This window comes from Propithecus coquereli, unplaced genomic scaffold (genome assembly GCF_000956105.1).
Source record: "Propithecus coquereli isolate 6110/MARCELLA unplaced genomic scaffold, Pcoq_1.0 Scaffold59, whole genome shotgun sequence".
Lineage (NCBI taxonomy): Eukaryota > Metazoa > Chordata > Mammalia > Primates > Indriidae > Propithecus > Propithecus coquereli.
The window spans coordinates 4,581,086-4,587,498 of NW_012151840.1; positions in this window are offsets into that span (position 1 = coordinate 4,581,086).

A 6,413-nucleotide genomic window follows, 5' to 3' on the forward strand; every position below is an offset into this window, starting at 1 on the left:
TTTCAATGTTTTAACCCTTTAGGAACTCGTCTTAGTATAAAATGAGAGGGTTTTTTTCTTAATGGCTATTCAGTTGTGGCAACATCATTTGTTGAAAAACCCTTTCCTCATAGATTTGGGGGTGTGCTTATCATATACTAACTTCCTGTATATATTTGGCCCCAGATCTGAACTTCCTATCATGCTCTATTGATCTGTTTGTGGTCTAGAACCATACTGTCTAACTATAATAGCTTCATAATATATTATAGCATCTGGTAGAGCTGGCCTCTACCCATGATTCTTATTTTTAAGAATTGTCCTGGACATTTTTATATTTAGTCATTGATTTGTGTGCATATTATTTTAATGTGGTTTTGCTGAACTGTAACACACATACATTGAGAATTCTGCTCAATGGATTTAAACAAAATAAACACATCCGTTGACCACCACCCAAATCAAGACATAGAATATCACCCCTCTGCACGACTTTTGCATCAGAGTTCCAGGAACTGAACGAGCAGGGGCAGGGCTGGCCCAGACAGAGCTCTCTTGGGCAGTGGAAGCGGACAGCTCTGAAGGCGAGCTGTCTCTCTGTCGGGTTTTAGGGAATTTCCACAAATGGGAGGAAGGCCATCTCGCTGCCAGACCCAGAGACTCTTCCATTTATGGTCCAGTTGTCCCTGCACCAATTTGTTGTTTGCCCACGGAGCAGAATTTGATTCATCTCAGACACCTCCAGGAGCGCTGCCAGGCCCTTCCCACAGGCCTTAGACTTGGGGAGTGTGCGTCTTCCCGGGGAGCAGACTTTTCAGGGTGAGGATTCAACACCAGAGACTGTGTCTCTGCCAATGCACCTTTGTGTTCAATATGGGCAATTGCCACATTCTCGGTATTGTATAAAGACTGAATTGTCTAGCAAACTTTGCTATTTTTATAGACCCATCACTTAACAATCTAAGGAAAAATGAACGTGCTTGCTATGTAAATAAACATTTAGGCAATCCCCTGGCTGCTTTTGGCCCACACTGATTGCTGTCCCTCAGCCATGTGCATATTCCAGAGTCACCCCTGGGTCCATTTATTAAGTTCTTTACCCCTGAGGTCAGTTGTCACCAAGATCAGAACAGGGTCATCTCTATTCCTCGATATTCCAAATAGTTGGTGAACAATTTCTGAATTTGCATCCACTTGTTGTCATCTTTAAAAGGCCTGGAAGGGAGTAGCTAGGCCATCAGCAATGGCCTCTGTGTCTCACCAGGTGAATTGGACCCAAAATTAAAGCTGCAGGCTTCAACTGAAGCCCTTAACGGTCCTCCAGTGGGATTTGGGAATACTCCTCTCTGTCACTATTCTGCTTTTAAGAGGTGGAAGTATCACAGCCCTTCTCCCAACTCCACTCTCCATCTTGGGTCCCAAGTCCAGTTAGGAAAAACTATTCCTGGAGGTCACTGAGGTCGTCCCTTTCCCCCCTCAGACCCAGTTAGCCTCACCAACAGCAAGAATTCAGAAGGCCCATCAAGGTAATGACATAGTATGAGAATTTTCAAGTAATCCTTGACTGCTGCAGAGTCTAGTTCAAGACTTATCTTTACTGCCTCCTGGTGGAGATACAGCCACCTTTAACAATCCTGAAACAAGAACAAAAGCTCCTCTTTAATTGTTTTATCTAACATATGAATTCCAAAAATTTCTGTGGCACTGTGTGTGTATGTGTGTGTGTATGAAAGAGAGAGGGTGAGCGTGACAGTTATCAATTTATTGTCTCTCGGTGTCAAACACACCCTTCGATATATGCTCTAGGATAAACAAGGGAACTCCTTGAATCATTTCTCCCTTAAAGTGAGGATGATATTACTCTTTCTGGGTACAGGCTGTTGGAGGGATATTTCAGGGAAATTGCAGAAGAAAGAAGTGGGAGTGTGTGGCCATCTGATGGCGCCTGCCCCAGCCCTGGGGCTGGAACTAGATCCCTCAGTCTCCTTGCAGCCCCCCGGTGAGAATGACCTTTTCACAGCCTTCTCACCCTGAAACCAAAGCCCCTACCCGGCCTGAGCTGTGCACGATGGGCTGTATGGAGATGAGGTGTATGGAGACGGGGTGGAGGTCGTCCACACAGCGCTGTAGCCTCCTCTCCAAGCCCCCTCGTAGCCTGTGTGCCCTGAAGGTAGCCCTTTCATCCCCGCTGCCACCTGGACGCCCACTTCACATCCAGGCCACTGCAGGGTCCTGATGTCTGCTTTGCCCTGCGCTTGGGAACGTGGCTTATTATTGTTATTGTCTCCAGACTGCCCAGTCTGGAGAACTCTGCTCTCTGGCGGCTGAATCGCACATTTTCCAATGAGCTATGAACCCTGTCCACGTTTTTTGTTTTTCTTTGGATACTCTCCCTTAGCCTTTTCCTTATATCTTATAATTACTCTTTCTTTTATTATTGTTAGTAATTCTTATATTAAACTTCCTCTGTCTAACTTACTCCATAGTTTCTCTCTTTGTGTGATCTGCTGCTACAGTCAGACAGCTTAGATGCAGAGCTTGGTTCTATAGTGTACCAGCTCTGTGACCCTGGACAAATTACTTAACCTCAGATTCCTGGCCTGTAAAATGAGGATAGACTTAGTACTTTTATATATATCATAATTTTGAGGGTTAAATGAGCTAAAACATCCTAAAAGATTGCTGGCACAGAGTTAGCAAACAGTTATATATGGCCAATCAAGGAAACAGAGTGAAAGGGAAGAAAAAAGGACAGAGAAAAAAAATAAACCAGGTAAACACCAGAGAGAACAAGAGGTAGAGAGAAATGTACACATAAACACATTAAGAAAAATCCAAGAAATCAATAGACAATGAGATTAATTGGCAAGAGATCAATAGATCCTCTAATTTATAGAAAATAAACATTTTATACAATACAGTTTAGAAAAAATTTTCAAATACATTATCTTATTTAACACTCAAAATATCAAAACCACAATGAGATATCACCAAAGTCCAGTGAGAATGGCTTTTATCAAAAAGTCCCAAAACAACAAATGTTGGCATGGATGAGGAGAGATAGGAACACTCATACACTGCTGGTGGGACTGCAAACTAGTACAACCTCTATGGAAAGTAGGACGGAGACACCTCAAAGAACTAAATATAGATCTATCATCTGATCCAGCAATCCCACTACTGGGTATTTACCCCAAAGAATAAAAGACATTTTATTAAAAAGATACCTGTACTCAAAATGTTTATAGCAACACAATTCACAACTGCAAAGATGTGGAAACAACCCAAGTGCCCATCAATACATGAGTGGATTAATAAAATGTGGCATATGTATACCATGGAGTACTACTCAGCCATAAAAAATGGTGAACTAATACCTCTTGTATTAACCTGGATGGAACTGGAGACCATTCTTCTAAGTGAAGTATCACGAGAATGGAAAAACAAACACCACATGTACTCGCCATTAAATTGAAACTAATCAATCAACACTTATGTGTGCATATGGAAATAACACTCATTGGAAATCAAGAAGGTGGGAAGGGGAGAAGGGTATGGGTAAATTCACACCTAACAGGTACAATGCACACTGAGTGATGAGCACACTTATAACTTTGACTCAAATGCTACAAAAGCAATTTATGTAACCAAAACGTTTGTATCCTTGTAATATTCTGAAATTAAAAAAAATTAAAGTAAACCAACTTAGTATGTATTGTCACTGTTGATGTTGTTTCCATTTTCAAATGTCTAAGATGAGGCTCAGAGAAGTGTCCCAAGCCACACCGCTAGCTTGTAAATCTGCTTGTGAATCCTGCGGTCTTTCCACTACTGCCCTCTTGTGGTCTGGTAGATGTCAATACCTGACACTTTATAGACCGGACTGTTGGCTCCTGGGCCCTGTAGGGAGTTTAGCTCTCTCTGATAATTGTCCTTCCGTTTTCGTTTAAGCCAACTCTAGTCCCTAAAGAAGACGCCACACAACACTAGAAGGTATCCAACATGACTCAAAGAAGAAATATTTATAATTATTATCCCATCTTTTCAAATTTTTATTTTTTGTTTTCTTTTATATTGTGCTTAAAGTTTATATAGTAATATGTGTATAAAATTTGTTGATGAATATGAGTATACTCATTACATACTAATACAGGTTTGAATAACATCGCTCTAGAGCTACATTTCCCAAAATTATTTGACAAGGTATAAGTAATCTTTTTAATTTAATAATGGAAGAACACATTTAATTTTGTTCAAGAAATACAAATAATGCCCGCTTGCATTAAGGTTGAGGAAAAAAATCATGGTCCCACAAACTTATTTTCTCAGTAACAAAGCAGAGTAAATTTGTGTAGTAAAATGTATATTCAATAACATTGAATAGTATCTCAAGTATATGCTGATATTGAAAAATAAGATAACGATGAGTTCTTTCCCATCCATTAGACAATACACATCAAGGCAAGGATTAAGGGGCAAAGGCAACATATGCAGCCTAAACATCTGTACCCCCATAATATGCTGAAATAAAAAAAATTTTAAAAAAAGGCAAGGATTAAGCAGAAATTCTGCATGTGAGTTAGTAAAGGTCACGTGCTCTCGAGTCAGATAATCTTTCAGAGACTTCCTGGCTTTCTTCTGATTAGACATTTTATTTTCTTAAATGCAGATCATATGCTAAGAATAAAAATAGTGTGTGTCATTTATATCACGATACTTACATTGTTTACAGCATTTGTGAACAACATTATCATTTGCAATTATTTTTTTTCACAAAACACCTGTTGACAAAGCATAACATCGCTAATATTCTGTGAAAGCTTTCAAATACTTTTAATGACTACAATCATTTTTCTAATAAAATCTTACATTGGGACCACTATATATAAAACAGACAAGAGTTTATCTGTTTATTTAGGTTTATCTTTCACACTGAAATTTACATCAGTTAATCAATTCAGAAAAAATAGGCTATTTGATGAACATACAAAAATTAATTCATGATTTGCAGATGACAGTGCAGTCTTATAATTAGTCTCAGCATCTGCTTTATTTCTGTATTTTGTTTTTCTGGCTCGACAGCACTGGTAAAATCATAATTACTACTTTGCAAATGGCCTTCGGGGCCTCTGGTCATAGTTGTGCAGTCTGTGCCCAACACAGCCCCCGGGAGCACCACTCACAGCACCAGGATCGGATGGTGGCCGGGTGTGGTTTGTTCCTTTGTTTTGCTTTTTAAAAACTCACTTTCCAATTTGAGTATATTTTTCTATTAGATTAACCTCAATATTTGAAAAAGTAATTGTAAAGGGTTTGGGGGCTATCAGTAGAAATGCCTAAGAACTACTCGCATTCTTTAGTTGGAAAGTGTTTAATGTCAAAAGAATTTTTTTTTAAATAAGTGTGTCAGACAATGTAAATCATTGTTGAGTAGAGAAATATATCACATGATGTGACTCGAAATGCTATATGATGTGGTATAGCACAGTGTAATATATTACTTGCATATATAAAATACTGTGAGACCATCCACAATGCTACTCTTATCGTTCTAAGATTCCTCACTCCCTCACTGTAAACTTTTAAAAGCAATTCGGCCACCACCTATAGAAATGGTGGCAGCTGGGGGTGGGAATGGAGAGGACCCTACTCACTCCCTTCTTCCTCCTCAGCTCTCGCAGCCTTCTCCCATTCTCTGCCTTCGTGACACTCAGCACTGATGCCATCACGCCCTCTCTGCCTGTTTGACTAGCCTCACTAGAAGCTTAGGACCCCAGATCACCCGTCATCACCAGGATTCGTCCCTTCCCCATAGGTCAGCACATTCCCTAGTGGGACCCCATCTTTCATCCTTCACCAGCACCCCAAACTCCCCAGAAGTCCCCCAGGATTCATGGTTCTACATCAACAAAACACACTCTACCAATCAGCTCTTCTATCAAGGGTCCCTCTGCCCTCTTGCTCTAACTGAGACCTGGGTTCCCCAGAGAGTGGCATGGCTGTTTTCTTCCTGCCCACACCCTTCGTAGTCCCTGGGCCTGGAAGGGGCCAGGTGTCCATTACACCAGCCACTGGTCCTCCACTGCAGCTGTCCGGAAACCACTTAGCACTCGGCTCACTGTTACTTCATCCAACACTTTTTGTCATTGTCTTTGGTTATTTTAATATTTACAAAAATCATTCCCTTAATAATTTGCTTTATAATTCTTTGACCTCCATGCCTCTAATTGGCTTGTCCTTCAACCTACTGTTCATCTACTCTCATGTCATATCAGCCTAGACCTCATTATTATTAACAACTTCAACCCTTCCATAATAACAAATTCAAGTAATCCACTCCCCAAACCTCACCTCCTGCATTCCCAACTCGCTTCTAGTGTTCGAACTGTAAGAAGTTTTGACATTTTCGCTGAACATTACTTCCTTCATGCCTT